The 16,975-nt window shown below is 37.2% G+C and overlaps 1 protein-coding gene across 2 annotated transcripts in view; it reads right to left on the bottom strand.

The window, feature by feature from the left end:
- Positions 1-16,975, bottom strand: part of HS3ST5 (heparan sulfate-glucosamine 3-sulfotransferase 5) — a 193,039-nt gene that overhangs the window by 91,749 nt on the left and 84,315 nt on the right. For both annotated transcript variants that reach the window (XM_054280254.1, XM_054280255.1), the window contains exon 2: positions 2,503-2,710. The gene's annotated coding sequence lies outside the window, so the exon portion shown is untranslated. The remainder of the gene's footprint in view (positions 1-2,502; positions 2,711-16,975) is intronic.

The following is a 16,975-nucleotide window of genomic DNA, read 5'->3' as shown; positions in this document are numbered from 1 at the left end:
CAGCAGCAGGTTGAGGGGGGTGGTTTTCTTCTTCAGCTCTGCCCTTGTGGGGCCCCACCTGAGTGCTGCATCCAGGTCCAGAGTCCTCAGCATAAGAAACATATGGACCTCTTGGAGCAGGTCCAGATGAGAGCCACAAAGATAATTACAGGGATGGAGCACCTCCCCTTGAAGACTGGCTAAGAGAACTTGTGTTGTTCAGCCTGGAGAAGAGAAGGCTTCTGGGAGACCGTACGGCAGCTTTCCTGTACCTTAAGATGGTTTATAAAAAGGAGGATGAGGGACTTTTTATATTGGCAGATAGTGACAGGACAAGGGGAAATGGTTTAACCTGAAAGAGGGTAGGTTTAGATGAGATGTTGGGAAGAAATTCTTTATTCACAGTGGTGAAGTAGTGGCACAGGTTGCCCAGAGAAGTTGTGGATGCCCTGGATATATTCAAGGCCAAGCTGAATGAGGCTTTGGCAGTCTGGTCTAGTGGAAGGTGTCCTGGCCCATGGCAGGGGAGTTGTAATTTAGGATCTATAAGATCCCTTCCATCCTAAACCAGTCTATGATCCTATCTTCCAGCATTATCTGTCCTAAAACAGCAAGGTTCCATCAACAACTATGCTGAGCTAGCCAAACCCATAATCCTATCCTTTATGTTTATTTATCAGTCACACACAGAGCTATTACACAAACCTCCCACGCACAAACATACAGTGAAGGAAGATGAAGTTTACAATGCATTTGGCATTTTAACTCTGAAACTGAGGTATTCATTCACCTCATAGTATACACATGGATATAAAAGATGTAATATTATTTTAAAAGTCCACATATTAAAGTTACAACATATGCTCTTATATAAATTTTACTTTTTTGGAAAATATTAAGGTATCACATTGAGGGCACCTCATAGAACTAACACTGCTCTCCTCCATACAACAAACTTTGTACAATCTAACATGCTTTTAAATAGAGTTTGTATTTTTATATTCATCTTCTTGTTTCTGCTGCAGTCTGTTGTTACAAAGATTCTCTGTAACTTCAATAGAACTTAGATAAAATAAAACTGTATTCATTTTTGTTTGTTTTTTTTTTCTCCTCCTATCTGGAGTAGATATTTGGTGCCAATGGGCAAAATTCTTTTTGATGAGGGATGATATTTTTATCTTTTGTTTATTTTATACAGGGAGTTGGTGTTTAGAATACAAACTCAAATGCTAGCCAGAGTAGCAGACATAAGAAGGTTGATTAGAAAGCTATTATTCAGATGATAGCACTAGAATCCCTCCACAAAAAAAGAAAAAGCAGAACTCAATTTATATAGTTGAATTACATCAAGTTTGAGTTCTGTCTGATTTAGCCAATAAGTTTCTTGAAATTATTTTAATAGATTTAAATAGATTTAATTGGAGATGCTTAATAAGAAAAAGTAGTATCTGTAAGACTAAGGGTTTTTTTTTCAATGTCCATATGAAATAAGATGTTGACAGAATGAAACTGAAAAGAACTTTTCCCCCAAACCGAGATAGAGCATTAATCCTGAAGAATATTCTGCAAAAAATGAAAAACAGATGGCAATCATAGAATAAAATCAAGGTTAGGATTGTTCACTTTTCTTCTCTACTGCTCATAGCATGATCCACATCATTATAAACATAGTGGTTTTTATAGTGTTATGATTAGTGCTGAAAATCCTGATGTATCTTTATGATCCTGCTACTTTCCTTGTCAGTTATGTGTCTGAGACATGACTTGATGAGCACATATGCCCACACACATTCTACCACCTTTCTGAGCATGTATCTGTTTACAAAATTATTTCTTCTATGTTTTCAATCATATCACAGAAGAATTATGTCAGTGAATCGTTCTGGTCAAGGTTGATTTCCTGAGGTGGCAAAGTATTGTCAGAATAATATCAGCAGATGATATAATATTTTAGGAGAAACCAAAGGGTCGATGAAGCATATTATCAAAATCTCAGTTTCTGGAATACGAATAGCTGCCATTAAGAAGAAATTATTTTTTTCAACATGCTGTGAATGTCTTTGGCATTCCCTTGTAGCCTACATGCCATCTAGAGCAATCAAGCACACAGTTTAACAAATACTCTGACCCCCATTGACTGTAAAGAAGAACCATCTCATGAACAAAATAGAACATGGTCCCCTTTTTACAGGTTGTAAATCAAGTAAGAGTGGTTGAAATGCACTAAACACAAGTCTAGAAAAAATGCCACAAAAATGGTTAATGGCAGTCAAGCTCAGAGCATAGGCACAGCTTTGTCTTTGTGGCCAGCTAGTCATTTAGAAGCCTTTAGGTTGCCTGAGCTCACTAAGCACATTTATTATGAGGCAGTTAAAAGCATGATCACATCTATATAAATATTGTGTTAATCACCATTTTACTCATCTCTGTCCCTGTTCAAGCAACAAATTGAAACATAGTCCCTGGTGCTAAAGATGAAATTAAACAGTCCTGAAACCTGAGGCTTTTAAGGAAGACACTGACCTTTGTGTCCTTAGGCGCATCCAGAAAGTCCAATACGTCTGTGTCTGATGAAGAACATTCCAGAAGGACTTAACTCATCTGTTCCAGTGTTCAGTCCCAAGAAGTCTTTAGTGGTTACTGAAAAGACCATTCAGGGAATAAAGCACCTCCAGGTAAGCAGATGGAAAGATCAGACATCTCTGCTGAAATGGTGTACAACTCGCTGAGCCTGTACAAAAAGAGAAGACACTTGCTGCATGTTAGAAAATAAAAAAAAATAAAAAAACCCACCCAATAAACCAAAGAAATGAAAACACCCAAACCCTCAGTTTCCCTTTTTAAGAATGAAAAGAAATTTTTGCAGTAGGGCCCCAGAGGTAGTGCATGTCAGGTCATGTTTCTGGAAGTACTGTGTCAGTGTCTTGTAAACATTGGCAGCCTGGAATCTGGAGCACAGGTTAGAAAGGAAGGGGAAGGGGGAAGGAAAATTACAACAAATGCATTTCATAATACTAAGTCCCAAACAAAAGTCATACCTAATGACTGAAAATGGCTAATTACCCTTACTTTAAATGAGTTACAAGAAAAGGAATGTTAGATATTTACTGGAGAGAGGTAATATATTGCTCATGCTACTGCTACTCTGCTACATTTCACCCTTGACATTGACCAGAGATGTATTTTGCAGCCATTTTTTAAATCACTGGAAAAAACTGCTTTTACACTGGGAACAATGCAAAACACATCTGGACAAAATGGTAACAGCATTTAGTGAGAATTGTTTAGATGATCCTGTCTTTTTTTTCGATTTTCTGTGGTTTTTTAAGGTTTTTTTAATAATCTGACTATGCCTCCATATTGAAGACGTGGGTCACAGAGACAAATGTAAATATGGTATTTAATTGCAAACCCCGTACTACAATTTCTAGCTTCGGGCATGAACATATCTACTTTCATTCAAAGTAAATCAAGTCCCAAGGAATTTGGAATACAGTTAAGCCCTCAAAATCATCAATGTCAATGTGACCTGCCAAAAGACATTAACTCTGCAATTATTCTGTTAGCTGGAAAAAAAACTTGTGAGTAGAAGATCAACATTAAATCAAAAGGCTTCTACAAAAATATTGCAAAGAACAACCAGTCTGAACACCTTTGCAGTATGGTTGGAGTCTAAAAATTGCAGATGCCTTTGCACACTTGAAACTAAATTTTGTACCTATGAAACAACGTATAAATGCTCAAGAGTCTTGTAAAAGACTAGGAGAATAGCAGCCATCCTTTCTTTGCAATGAAGTGTTTATTTCAACATATAGTTTCCATCCACATTACATAAACCACTTACTTGGCTCAAGAGCAGTTTACTTCTGACTGTTGTTGCCTGTAGGACTACATTGTACATGATTTGCAATGCTGAGTATTTTGTTTTTCCATCACAAACATTTATTCATTAATAATTTATCAGATAAATGGCTTCTGATTGAGCAATTTAAAAAATGTAGGCAAATCAATGGCAAAAGACACCAAGCAGCATATTATAATGATACAATAATTCGAGCTCATACATTAGACCGAATTGATAGTGTCCCAAAAGCCCTCTTTGGATAGCTCAGTTTCAGAGAGTAAATGTTCAGCTGAAATACCTAATAAAACATCTCAACTACTGCTCTGAGAAATCGTGCCAGTATCATATACAGTATCTTTGAGAGCTAATAAGTTGGCTTTGGAAAGCACACAAACAAACAAACCCTAGAAAACGCCTCTGTGAACCTATAAGCTCTCCCTGGGGGGATATTAATAGTCGCATCAAGAAGACAATGAACTTGTCTCAGTTGTGTGAATGAGGATTTGAAAATCATAATGGTCTGGTTCTTTGATGTCAGTGATATTTAGAGATATAGATTGTAGCATTAGATCCAAACAGTGTTTGTTATCACTCCTATGTGCAGCAGAGACAGTGAGGGAAACAAATGTGATAAATCCCTTAAGAGGGAGCTCTCAAGGGCTCCTAATGTATCATGAATAAGACCTGCTTTGAGTTACAGGATTTTCAGCTGAGTTGTTCAAAAGGAAAATAAAATGCATTCTAAAGGCTGTGCCATGGCAATCATCACCACCTTTGAGGTTTCAGAGAAAAGAAGAGAGATTTGAAAACACTTTTGGAGAAAAGCTGCATATAAATATTTTCCCTCTTTTCAAGGTGTATTTCATGAATTAAATAACTTAAATTTTTCCAGGGCAGTAGTCAAGCTCCCTGAGAATAATGTTGTTAAAAGTCCTGTCATTTTACAGGCATTCTGTGTCTGCAGAAAGGAATGGTTTCCCATCAGGCTTGTGGAGATTAGTCAATAATGTGTTGACAGTATGTAGATTTATTTATAAAATAGATACTGTTTATATTCTACAAGGAATAGATTGTTTTCAAACTTAGATGGAATTTATCTTCCATTATTTGATGAAGACTCATTAATTATATTCAATAAATTTCAGGAATGACAGATCTACCAATAAAAGTCACAATTCAATGTGGAATATGCGTGAACATCAATATAAATAATTTTATATAAATGATGACAAACATAATCAGTTTATTTATTGTAAACAGTGTAAATGAATACATATGAAGTGAAAAATCAAATTAAATGGGATAATATTTTTTTTCTGATTTGATTTCTAATTTAACTGTTTCTGTTTGTGCTAATGTGAACATCAGAGCATCTTGTTTAATGACTATCCATTTTCAAAGTGTGTTTATCCACTCTATCTAAGACTAGAGTCTTTGTCCACGCCAAAATAAAACTTGCTGAAGATTATGTTTGTTTATTTTAAATAATGGACTTGAGTTGATTTGCAGGTTTCCTTTTCTGAATCTGTTAGCTGCAGGGGAGTTTTGAAAAAGGAAGCACCATGCAGGAAATGTTATAAAAACAGATGACAAGACAAGAATCTCCTGATCCTGTAAAGGAAGAATTTAAAAATAAATTTTCAAAATTTTTTTTTTTTGTTTGAGTTTTTAATTTTTTTTTTCTAGTCTAGAAAATAGCAAACAGCTAAACACTTGGACATTGTAAGTGACCTTCTCTCTATATGCATGAAAATTACTCTTCAAATCATACACAAAATCTGGTCACCTGCCTACACCATATCCATTTCAATGAAAAATTAAAAAAGTTAGATTTAACCATGAGAGCTGAATCACACTTACGACTTCTACAAAATTAGACAGAAGGCATTAACTCTCAAAGTGTCAAGGCTACTCTGGAAGGTTCAAATCACCATCAGATTCCCTACAAAAAATGAATTTACCATAATGTCATGAAAATAGATACAGAGAGCCATAATTGTGTGACTGGGGACAAAGAAAAAGAAAATAAAATCAATGATCAGTCACTTATACATATTATCATTTTCAGGCTTCCCCTGACTTCCCTCTGCTCCATAAAAATAACTTTCAGAAAACCCCCAAATTTCTGAGCCTATGGCATCTGTTCAACCTTGATAATCAGACTGCCCCAACTTCTAAGAAGCCAGAACTTCTAGTGTTTGTGTCTCTGGGATAAATCTTTCTGACAGACAGCCTTGGGGCAGTAGTGTTGGGAAGCCCTCCAGCACAGTCCTTCAGAGATGGCCGCATACAGTCCAGGAGCTCCTGATGGAATATGGGAGGAATTTTTACAGATTGCTTTTTCCACCTGCTCCATAAATATGAAGCATACTTACCCTCAGGGAAACAACCCTCCATGCTTGCAAGTTTTGACATGCCACGTATTACCTTTTCAGCTGTTATTCAAAATGTTTTAAACGTGTGTGAAGCCATGGCAAGCCACAATGGCCACCCCACCACTGTGGTAAACAATGGCCACCCCAAAGTTGGTAAACACTGTGCTAGTGTGTCCACATTTCAAAATAAGCACAAATTTCCTCTTTTTCCTCTATTTAACTGTCAGGCAAAAGGTGAGATCAGCATTCCACACTGAGTAATGTGTTACTATGGTGTAAACCTAGTGCAGTGAGTCTACACTGAGAAATTTATAACAAGTCAAAAAATTATCAGACTAAAATTGCATTAAAAAAAGGTGTGAAATGTGCAGTAAATCTCTGGAGGTAGTAGTCTTAAATAAGAAGGCTGTGTTGCAGTTAATATTTAATAAGAAAAACAAGAATAAAATAATAATGAACAAATATTCTCAAAGTAACCTAGAACAGGGGTATGTACAGCACATAAAATCTCATTTATGCCTGAGTACTGTCCAAAGTACCACAAAAGTGCATGCATTTTCCTATAACCCACTATATTTTATATGTACAATAAATATGTACAATATACACTTTACATGGGTTCTTGTGCACGAGCTCTGCTACAATTATTCAGTACAAATTGCCACCTGTGACAGGAGTGGCTGCTTTACTGATGTAAATCCAGCACATTAGCACAACTGTACAGACAGCTACAGCAGCGGAAACTGGAGCATGATCTACAGAAATAGGTCAGCTTTATGAGGAAATCACTTGTTCTTGGAGGAAATAAATAATGAATTTCCACTTGGGGAGAGACCCCCTTGCAGAGGCGAAGCCAATGTGAATTTTCTTGGCAGGAAACCTGTTTTATCTGAGAGTCAGAAAAAGGAACAGCCAATGGGCCAGCATCCCTGCCGGGGTGCAGAGATGCCTTTCATCACACTTACAGGAGGCACAGTGCAAAAGGGTACAAGGAGAGGATGGGGCTGTGGCAGCACTCATATCACAGCCCTGGCAGCAGGGATACACTCTGCTCACTGGGAAGGGAAGGCTACAACACATAGTGACCCTCAACAGCTTTGTGTGACAGTGAGAAAATGACAAGGGCCAGTGGGACTCACACATGCTCATCAGCACGTTACAGACTGACAACCCTGTCCAAAGATTTCATGAATGCAGTTAAGGTACCCATATCTAAAAAGAAGACATTTGTTATGAATTTATTTATCATAATATATGTATTTTTATGTTCCAATATATTTAAATACACGTATTCATAACAAAAATATTTTTGAACAAAAGAAAGTGGGTAAAATCAGCATATATTATGATAACTGCTATGTATTTTTTACCTTCCATATCTGTGTATATATTAATATCAGCTGCTTCATCTCTTCAGAGCTGCTTACTACATTTTACCATGACATGCCTGATACAATCTGTAAATGAAAAGCTGAAAAACCATAATAAAGAATTCTTCTCTTCTATGTAATGGAAGATGGAATGTAATGTCTTTCCTATTCCAGTTCAAAGGCAAGCTTTTCTTTATTTTGGTGTTAGGCAGTGGGAGGACAGCTATATTTTTGGTCTTGTTTCCTGCCCTCTCAAATGCAGCTTCCAAATATTCCAGTTATCCATATTTTTAAACAAAGGCAAGAAAATCCACAGGAATACCCATTACTGCAGCCTATGAGATGCAAGGGAGGGAGATGAGGGAACTGGGTTTGTTCAGCCTAAGAAAGGAAGAGAGCTGGTGTGCAGCCACCTGAGAGGAGGCTGTGGAGTAGATGGAAACACTTCCAAAAGGACTCTCCTCAGGGGTCCACAGTGGGAGGATGAGAAGCACTGGGATGACATTGAGGTGCATGCTGTGTGACTGGCCTCTTTGCAGTGAGAGGTTGGACCTGAGGCAGCCTGAGGCCTCTTGCCCCCAGGTGACTCTGCGGAGCAGGAATCCTGGCTCCCCTGACAGATCAAACACTGCTTCCCACAAAAATGCTAGCCATTGCTCAGAGGAAAGAGCTTATCTTTCTGAGTGAAATCTACACAGCAGTATTCTGGATCCCAAATCAGATTTTATACACGAGACCCAGAAGCCTCATCAGCTTTCCAGGGGAAGTGCAGTCCCATGCAAACGTAACTTCACAGACCTGAGCTGATTTACAGAGTTGCACAGATTGTAGAGAGCAGTAAATATAATCTGAATGCAAATATCACTATGACTTATCTTTTCAGTGTGTTTGCCCATTAAAGTAAATTCTTCTTGGGAATGAAGTACAGGCCAATTGTAAAATCAGTTAAATGTCTCCCCTTGATCACTTTCACTCCTGAAACTGATAAGCATATAAATGAGATGAATTAATACTTTTCAGTTCTAATTTCTTTGACTGGACAGCTTATTTATTTAATCTATGTTTATAGGAGCTTCATATCTTCTCAATGTGAAGGGGTTTAGCATGTTTCCAGGCAGGCAATGTATCAATGTAATGCTGCACTGAACGTCCTGGTATCTGATTAAATGCCCTCCTCAAAGGCAGCATCCTTTGATCTCAGTACCTTAAATCTGGACCCCTTCTCTCTCCTGGCTGCAGCAGCAGCAGCCTCATGTGACACCTGCAGCTGGTGTGGGAATGGGAGTTTTCCACAGGCATGCAGAGGGACAGCTGCCAGGTGCAGGAGGCAGCACTCTGGGTCTGGATTCATTGTGTATCAGTCTGTACAAACTAAAAAAGCAGCCTATCGCTACCCAGTCAGTTGTTTAAGCAGAGTAAAGGCTGGTTTTTTTCAGAAACTGGTTCTGTACTTTGAGTGAAGACACTGTCAGCCATGAAGAATCCAAAAACTTGCCTGTGCTAACAAAATTATCTTGCTGGTTTCCTGGTTTCCACCATAAACACACACAAAGCAAGAGTTGGTCTGCACCATGTAACAGCCACATTTGAGATAGAGCAGAAGTCTTTATTTCCAATTTGCTTTTATGTCAGTCCCCATCCTGCCCAAATCCTGTCAACCATTATCATATTAACAGTAGATTTGAAATACGTTTTTCCTTTACAGAGCAGAGATATTCAGTCTAGTCTCAGATGACATGGTTAAAGTTTCACAGTGTTCTCCTGTCACGTCAGATTAATTAACTCAGCCCCGATTAATTTAAACTCAAAGTTTCTTTTATTCTACCTTCTAAAATACCAAATTCCACAGACTTCTTGCAGAGATACACAGGCACAACAATTCCCATTGCAATCTTTCATTATTCTTTACAGAGATACTGTGCCATATTCCATATTCCCACTAGAATTGCACTGATGTGGCTGTACTGACATTGGTAAAATTATTCTTGATTTACTTTGGCACAAAAGAGATCAGCATCATGTCTACTGGGATAAGATAGTTCCTCCCCATGGTCATATTTACTTTACTTAAGACTACCAAAAAAAAAGTATTTCTCAGACAGTTTCAATATACCATCTTTTCTCATAGGGGAAAAAAAAGGAAAAATATAATTACAGGCTCCTCTAAGGTGAACTGCTGCTTTTTGTGGTTACCTGGAAGAATGAGCATGGTATCAATCCAGCAAAATATCTCTGATGTTTTGCATGTAGTCACAATATTCTTTATCTAATACTGCTTAAGAAACAATCAGGCCTGAAAAAATCTTTCCTCACAAAAATGGAGGCAACTTTCATTACAAATTGAGAAAGCAACTGAAATGAAAATAGTGTAAGCTCATGTTGTTTATTTCTACACTCAAACAACAACTCATGTTGTTTATTTCTACACTCAAGTGTTGTCCAGCTTTAGCAAAACACCAGCAGATCCTCTAGAACAGATCACCAAGAATTGCTGTCTTTGGCTTGTGGAGTTTCATCAGCTAAGCAAATAGGATGGCTGGGGAAAACAACTAAAAAAAGAGGGATTTGATAAATGAAGATTGTCAAGGATAGGCAAGCAAGTGACAGAAGATGCTTCATTGAGAAAGGAAGATGAATGCTTCAAAACCTTTCTTTTCACATTGGTGAATATCTTCCACTATTTCTATTTAACATATCAAGATTAGAGCTATCTGAAAAATGAATTGGCTTTTTAGAAGCCAATTAGCATTAGTGAATAACCACTTTACTTCTCATGCATATCAGTTTTGGAAATTAAGTGTACATCCTTAGGGTGCTCAGACACCAGAGTCGTAATAAGAGCTTGAAATGAGTAGAAACTGCTCAATATATAGACATTGAAATAATGCTACTTGTGATAATGTTTCAAAAGGCTGTGGAGAAGAGTGATAGAGCTTCTGTGGATGCACAGAAAGTGTTTTTAGCCACAAACCTTGGCCAATACATCTTCTCTTGCAGCACTAGTTTGCAGCCCTAGCATGTCCTAATTAATCTATGAACCTATGAGTTACATGATGCAGCCAAGAAGACTTAAAGGCAACCTCCTACGCCTTTCTCAGTTGGGACTTCCACTAACATTAATGTGTATAATTTGCATGGAGAGCTTGAAAATAGCATTCAAAAAGTTAAGCAGAGGCTCTGTTAGCTCTTCATCCTGACATAACAAGCTGGACATGAAGAATATTGATTTAGCTACACACGTGTACTACTCAATCCATGAGTTTCAAAGACATGCAGATTAAAAATTTTCCTAGGAGTTCCCGCAGTGCTGTAGCACAAAAATCTTTTGCAGCTGAAAAACCTCTTTTGAATTAAAATATAAACAGAGTGTTTCCCCCTCCTCTGATAACAGAGCCATTATTTTCTATTTTTTTATGGTGATCTTCCCTGTGCAATTAGGGCATGCATTCTAGGTTTTACTTTTCCTACAACTTGAGGCTTATTTTAATTCATTTCACAATGAAAATTGAGGTTCTTATGGGCTCCCTTGACTCCGGACCTTACAAAACTGCAACAAAATATCACTGTACCTGAAGAACTCTGAAATCCTAAAAAGTGCTGAAAAATACTGAAAGACTGAAAAAACCCCACAAAACAAAATACTCACCAGCAAAACATCATCTTTTCAAATCAGGTGTTTATGGAAAAGGAGCTCTCTTGCTTTCTTACAATCCCTCCTTAATTTTGCATAACAGCTATGGTTAAGTGGCAGATAGGGTGGATCTGACACAGTGTGACCCAAAAAGATCATCACTGGCCATTCTCTGAAACCTAAGGTGCACTCTGCATACAGCAGCAGAGACTGAAATGGATATCAGAGGCAGCTGGATGCCAGAAAATGGAAATGTTGTGTGGGTCTACCAAAATGCTGATGTCGGCTCAGCCCCTTACATCTCCTTGCACTCAGGCTGAAGTGACTTCTGATGTTCATAAATCCTCATAAATTCTACCTCTGGTTTTCTTAAGGGAACGACAGCAAGGCATTGAAAAAGGCACCAGGCAGAGTTGAATTAAACATACAGACATATTTTCAGCCATGCTCTCTACCCCCTGCCCTAAACAGGTACAATTTCAGTACAGATAGGGACTGATGCATGGCTGAGGAAGGGTTTAATCTACCAGATTTCTTCCATTTAGGACTACTTTCAGAACTACAAAGAAAGAATCATTCTTAAATCAATATCTGAGAAGATCTATGTCAAGTAAGTGCTTACTCCTTTCTTCATAATCTTCTCTGGAGACCTGTGAGACAGATGGTTCAAAGGACCTAACCCTCATTTCTCCAGAACAGAAGGCTTTGCCCTTGGGCTTATTGCTGTCACAGCATGCATATAACCTCCACTTCTCTTTTTCTGAAGCTGAGCTTGCCCACCAGTTGTAGGCCCTGTGGTGACTCATATGGACAATGATTATTTGTCATCAAATAAGATTAAAATTATACATAGCAAAAAACCCATAAGAAATAAAATAAAATAAAATAAAATAAAATAAAATAGAAAAATTATGCAAAATTTTATCTTATTATTTTGGGGAACAAATTTTAAACTTTTCCAACTAGCTTTGCTGAAAGTCTCAAGAGTAATCTTATTTGCAAATATGTGTATGCAAATGAATTGTAGATCTCAAATGTGAACTTGTATAGACAAACTTTCAGGTTCAAGAACTCAGGTGTAGCAGCTGTGGTCATTTAATTTCTACAGACACATTTCTGATGAAACCGATTAATTTTAAAATGTGCAATATGGACAGAGATGCAGCAATTTACACTGCATTTCAAACAATTCCTTCTCAGCATTTCTAATTAGGAAATCCCAGGAAAACAAGAAATATGATACCTCATAGAACTGTCAAAAGGCTGAAAACCAGCAAATTTCAAACACTCCAAAGAGAAATTCTTAAGAACTCCCAGTGCAACAAATCTGTTCCATATGAAAGCTTTATAGATCTTGTTCAAAGCTTCAACAAATGCAAATATCATCACTGCATATAGGCTCTGAGCTGATGTCATTTGCCATACCTCCATGGAAGTCAATGATGATACATTGATTTCCACTAATGAGGGTCTGACCAAAAAAATTGCTGCATTCATTCAGCAGCATTCCCCCCCCCCCTAAAAAAAGCATTCCTCCCCCCCCCCCGCCATGTTCAAACTTTATTTAGCTTTTCTCCAGGGGTGCAGAAATGCTGAATTAGCATTAAATACATTCAGCATCCTCACCCAGAGCTAACTACACCATAAGTTCAAGGAGGGAACAAGAAATTCACCACTGTGTCTCAGTCTTAGAATAGATTGAGATAATCACTGTCATAGAGATGATGAAAGGGCAACACAGAAGGTGTTCTGGAAAAGTTTTCAGTTGTCTAGGAAACCCATGGCAGTAATTGGGAAACAAGTTAGGTAGTTTTAGGACTCCAGATATAATTACAGTTTTAGCATTTAAGAAGAAGGAATAGTAGAAAAAAGTTTAATTGGGCAATCCCTCAAAAAATTTAAAGAAAACTTCAGTGAAACAAAATAGGTTGGAATAATAAAAATAATTTAAAATATGTGCTGCTGTTTTAGCAGTATTTTTTAGTCCTATCATAGTACTATGTTTTTTCTGATAAAGTGAAGAACGGAAGTATAACTTTTCTTAAGAAGAGTGATGAGTGACCCAGTTTTAGAGGTAGCATTCATACTGTTATCCTCTGGGTTTTATGTTTAAAAGATTATCTTGACATTAGTAAAGAAGCTTTACTGTATTTTTCCCAGTTAAGTTTTGGACTCTAAATTTACAGGGAAAGCTAAGCTGATAAGAGAGAAGAAAAACAGGTTTCCAAACAAGAGTTCCATTAAAAAACCCTAAACTCTTTTAAAGATACACATTTCTGCAATTTCCTTTTGGATTCTATTTCTTACCTCCTCCTCCCTCCAAAAGCACTTGTGGGATGACTTATTTGATACTATACTCCATCTAGAACTCACAAGTTATGCACAGTGAGGCTCCTTAGGTTGCAGCAATTTTAAGTAGGACACTTGTTCTCCCCACAGAAGAGAGCAAAGCCCCAGGCACCCAGTGTACTTTCCTGCCACTTGTCAGAAGTACTCACTTTGTTTGGTTTAGAAGCTGGGAATATACCAAAGATGAGAGTCAGGGCTGTGACTATTTAAAGAAACCATTTTATTCTTGCACCTTGATAGAACTGGAACTCACATCATGGTCAGGTCATCGAGTTCTTTCATTAAAAAATATTCTTTCACCAGTGTCACAGATACAAAATTCTTGTTATCCAAGAAAGTGATGTATAAAAGTAATTTATGCAAGAAAAAATAATTTACCTATCCAGGCATCAGTTAAAAACATACCCATTTTGCTCACATGCCTTTCTTTCTTGATCAATATTACAAAGAGGGTCCTTGTTTGAATTTTTCAGTAATCTAAGTCTAGCTGGGAATGAGACTTGAATGAGATGTTGGTTGCCAGGCCAGATAAACAGATTCGCTCTCATTTCAGTGTTTCAAAGGTTGTTTGCAAATTGAATAATTGAATACCTTTTGTTCAGGGACGACTTGTTCTGTAGGGCTTACTGCAGTAGCTACAGCCTGCACATGTTGACCTGAAATATACCACAAACAGCTTGATTTAAGGCCAGAAGGAAACTTGTACCCTTTACTTTCCTATGAGAGGAACTTAGACATGTAATGTTATTATAATATCTTTATAGTTTTGAAATGCAAAAAGCCAACCATATAATCATCACATTCTATTCTACATAATTACAGTAATTTTGTAACATATCCAGAATGTAAACACAAAGGAAATGTAATTGCAGTTTTCCCCAACAGCTGGTAAAATCACTGTTTTAAACTTAAACTTACAAAACCACTGTCATTCCTTATCCTACTGATGCCTGGAACAGCACAAAACAATCTTTAAACTTTGTTGGCTTATGAAATATGTTGATTAAATAGTTGACTCAAGTTAGAAATTTCAAATACTGAAACATCCCAAGTGATATAAGTAGGGTATTGCATATTGTCAGTGGAACAAAAGAGCAGAGAGCAATTGCACAAAGTGGTTTTGATATCAATAGGCTGAATTGTCACAGCTATGAATCATCATAAAAAACTGCTGTAACAAGAAATACAAAACTTTGTAAGACATTCTTTAGTGAATCATATATTTAAAAAATCCCAAAACTAAACCCCAAACCATTTAACTTCTTTTATCATTTTCCCCCCTATCAGAATAATATTACAAAACACAGAAAACTAATTTTCACATTCTAGTGCCCTATTGTACATTCCCTCAAAAGAAATATAATTGTTCTCTTTTTCTTTAAGGTAGCTATGAATATTTGAGAAAATATCAAGACTTAAAACACCCCAGTATTTTGATTGATTGGAAGGTTAGTATCCATTGAATAGGATTTTTTTTTTTGGTGGTTTCATATTATCACTTGCATTTTATCTACCTTTTTTTTTATTTCCTCAGAACATGCTTTCATATCTCCAGAAGTGGGATATTTAGTAGGGAAGCAGTATTGTAGTTATCTCAGCTTTTGCCCTCAGGAAGAAGACAGACACTTTTGTGTGGGATAGGTGGGCTGCAGGGACACAGCACATCGGGCTCCCCATGGTGAAGGGAAATGCGACTGGTGCAGGTAAATCAGACAAATGGTATGCTCTGCTCCCATACACAACCTTCTGCTTTGCCCAGCACTCAGGCTGCACCACACACAAAACTGATGTATACAAATTTTAAAGAGGAGGTGAGGCTCCAAAGAGGCTGGGTGGCACGGAACAGAGCTGCGTGGTGGCGCAGACGCGCAATTGTTGGAGCAGAGGAGCGCAGCTGATTTAGCAGGTGCATCTGTAGCTGCGTGCAGGACACCAAGGATTTCTTCCCCACTGTCCCAAGGGAAACCTCAGCTCCAATACCAGCTGCTAGAAACATTCAGCTTTGCAAGTTTGGTTTTTCTAATATGAAAATCGCATTAGGGACAGAACTGAATGATGAAACTAAGCAGTGAAATTTCTTTCCATTATTGAATTTTTTTTCTTTGAATAAACTGGGATCTATTGTCTTATAAAATTGTAGAAGTCTTGCAGCAGTAAATACATACGACAAAACTATTTCTTATTCATGGATCTGCTGGCAGTTTTTGCATGATCTTGGTTAGCTCTTCAAAACAAGCATTTAAACAGCCAATACAAATTTCATGAGATTATTTGACAAACAACTACTTCTTTTTCTTGTTCTGGACCACTTTATCAAAAATTCATAGAAAAGAATCCATAACCCAATGGCTTTTAAAGACAGAAGACAACATTATAGGTTTTCAATGCAATCTGAAGACATATTAAGATTAATTCTTTGAAGAATTTCTATGGAGCTTGGAATATGGTAAGTGTAAAACCTCAAAATCTATGATGACAGTTAATAATCTAACACAAGGAAGTCCATTTCCTAAAAAAGACACCTTCTTGAACTGAGCTGCCTTACCAAGCTTTAAGCTTAGAGCTTAAATATTAATTTTAAAAATACCTTAGTGAAAGATGGTTTTGACAGATCTTTAGCATCCCTCACATCTTCTTATGCAATATTTGGCAAGCCTTACTGCATATTTAGAAAACAATGAATACATTATAGAAAACCTGCTCTGAAGGGATACAAGTATACTTCTTGGGTGTTTTGCATCTCTGACCTATTCTTAGAAAAGAATACCACTTACTAAGAATTTATACTGTTTCTGTACATGTGTGTAATTGAGTTTCAGTACAAAAAACACTCTAACTGTTGACTAGTAGCTGTGAGTTCTCCCAATAACACTGAACCTGTAACACCCATTTTAAGAATATGTGAAATAATTCTTATACAAAGCTCCAAGGATTAAACAGGGAAGAAGATAGTTTAGAGCTTTAGCATTCCCCACTGATGAAAAACTGTTTAGAGCCAAAGATTTACCTGTCTTTACAGTCTTTGGCCAACAACCATACCAAGGAGCTCCTGCACTGGGCACAGATGCATGCAAAGCTCAGTCATATGAAAAATAAATTGTAATGAACCCACAAGGGAGTGAGCACTGAGGAAGAAGGGGAAAAACATTCAACAGGTGTAAGATTGATTGGGGATGTGATCAAACAAAAAATAGTCTAGGAAAATTCATTGAGATCAGAAAACCAAATAGAAAATGGAACTGATATAACTAATATCTGCATAGGCTGGAGTGTTAAAATTGATTTTACAGTAATTTCTGCCACAAATTTTATGTCACTATAGTATAATTTTGAACTAAACTCTCTATTGTATCAGCTCTTACAAGCAGTTTTCTTGGTTCTCCTATCTAAAGAATGAGTCTCCTATATCTGTGAGATGCATTTTCCC

The sequence above is a fragment of the Melozone crissalis genome, unplaced genomic scaffold (assembly GCF_028551555.1).
Source record: "Melozone crissalis strain CALT ecotype California unplaced genomic scaffold, PUWL_Pcris_2 ptg000027l_1, whole genome shotgun sequence".
Taxonomy (NCBI): Eukaryota; Metazoa; Chordata; class Aves; order Passeriformes; family Passerellidae; genus Melozone; species Melozone crissalis.
Note: the sequence above shows the minus strand (reverse complement) of the source record. Positions and strands in the feature narration are given on the sequence as shown.